Genomic DNA, 2460 nt, shown 5'->3' on the forward strand with positions numbered 1-2460 from the left:
GGGTCCCCACCTAAGAGGCAGATCAGGAAACCCAAGCTGGTAGAACTGCCTTAAAACAGCCAGGAGTTTGAGACAAAGCAGTAACTCTATCTCTCCCTACTGTCATCATCTGAAAAAATTGACAGCTTTAAGAAAAAAAAACCTTAGAGCTATCTTGAAAGTGAAACCTTTAAAATCAAGTATCTTTACGTTATTTTTCATCTATATTCATGTCCTCCAAGTCTCCAAGCTTTATGAATACTCTATGAGCACTTGTTAAAAAAAATATATATGAACTTCAGCGATACACTGAGATGTAGCTGGTGACTCAAAAAGGGTGAATCACAACACCAGCAGGCTTGTGGGGGACCTTCAGTAAGCAGATACTCCCCAAGCTGCAGTTTGCTACTTTCCAGAACCCAATAAATGATGTGTGCCATTTCATCTCTTCCCTGAATATGGAATAAGACCTAAGGAGATGCTGACCCCTGGACTCAGACAGTCACTGTGGGCTCAATAAGCCAATAATCATTGTGAATCTCCCATTATAAAAGATGGAAAACGGTTTCTTCCCCAGACTCCTTTGCAGATAAAGGTATGTCACCCATTTCTGGTCAGTGAGCCATAAAGGGGATTGCTTTATCCCCTTGCATCACCATTTTTGCTTTGCTACCACTCTTTCTGGCCCATAACAAGCTTTTCCACCATCACTGTCTGCACTGCTTATGATCCTGTGCTTCTTTCAAAATCTGGCTCAAATGCAACTTCATTCATGAAGTCTTCTTTGATCACCACGGCCATTTGGGAATGGCTCCTCTGCCAAATTCACATGGCTTCTGAAGGAGTCCTTGGGCCTAGAAAAGAAAACAACAGTCTCAAAGGCCTTTGCTGAATCATCTAACTTCGGGGAAAACAAAATCGAACTTTAAGTCCTGCCCTGATTCTCTTGGACGGTGGGACTTATCACCCCCTGCCCAGAAACCTCCCACCCACTACATCTGCCTGGGACTTATCACCCGTGCCCAAGGGACTTATAACCCCCTGCCCAAAACCTCCCAACCCCTGTTCAACTACAAATGCCATCTCAACTAAAGATTACCCAAAATGTCCTGTCTAACATTACCCCACGTCCAAGGTCAGGGGCAGTGGCCGAGAGTACCAGACTGCGATGGCGCAGGAACGGCCAAGAGCAGCTACCCCACGTCTGAGGTAAGGGGCGGCGGCTGGGAGCAGCTACCCCACGCCCCCATGCCCGAGGCCAGGGGCGGCGGCAGGGAGGTCCGACCCCACGTCCAAGGAGCCGTGGCTGCACGGGCGCAGGAGGGCCTAGAGGAGCTATCCCACGTTGAAGGTCAGGAGGGGCGGTGGTGAAGAGATACCCCTAGTCCAAGGTAAGGAGCAATGGCTGTGCTTTGCTGGAGCAGCCGTGAAGAGATACCCCATGCCCAAGGTAAGAGAAACCCAAGTAAGACGGTAGGTGTTGCAAAAGGGCATCAGAGGGAAGACACACTGAAACCATACTCACAGAAAACTAGTCAATCTAATCACACTAGGACCACAGCCTTGTCTAACTCAATGAAACTAAGCCATGCCCGTGGGGCAACCCAAGATGGGCGGGTCATGGTGGAGAGATCTGACAGAATGTGGTCCACTGGAGAAGGGAATGGCAAACCACTTCAGTATTCTTGCCTTGAGAACCCAATGAACAGTATGAAAAGGCAAAATGATAGGATACTGAAAGAGGAACTCCCCAGGTCAGTAGGTGCCCAATATGCTACTGGAGATCAGTGGAGAAATAACTCCAGAAAGAATGAAGGGATGGAGCCAAAGCAAAAAGAATACCCAGCTGTGGATGTGACTGGTGATAGAAGCAAGGTCCGATGCTGTAAAGAGCAATATTGCATAGGAACCTGGAATGTCAGGTCCATGAATCAAGGCAAATTGGAAGTGGTCAAACAGGAGATGGCAAGAGTGAATGTCGACATTCTAGGAATCAGAGAACTAAAATGGACTGGAATGGGTGAATTTAACTCAGATGACCATTATATCTACTACTGTGGGCAGGAATCCCTCAGAAGAAATGGAGTAGCCATCATGGTCAACAAAAGAGTCCAAACTGCAGTACTTGGATGCAATCTCAAAAACAACAGAATGATCTCTGTTTGTTTCCAAGGCAAACCATTCAATATCAAAGTAATCCAAGTCTATGCCCCAACGAGTAACGCTGAAGCAGCTGAAGCTGAATGGTTCTATGAAGACCTACAAGACCTTTTAGAACTAACACCCAAAAAAGATGTCCTTTTCATTATAGGGGACTGGAATGCAAAAACAGGAAGTCAAGAAACACCTGGAGTAACAGGCAAATTTGGCCTTGGAATACAGAATGAAGCAGGGCAAAGACTAATAGAGTTTTGCCAAGAAAATGCACTGGTCATAACAAACACCCTCTTCCAACAACACAAGAGAAGACTCTACACAAGG

Source organism: Bos grunniens, chromosome 26, assembly GCF_055505025.1.
Source record: "Bos grunniens cultivar Pamir isolate PY7600 chromosome 26, Bosgru_T2T1.0, whole genome shotgun sequence".
Taxonomy (NCBI): Eukaryota; Metazoa; Chordata; class Mammalia; order Artiodactyla; family Bovidae; genus Bos; species Bos grunniens.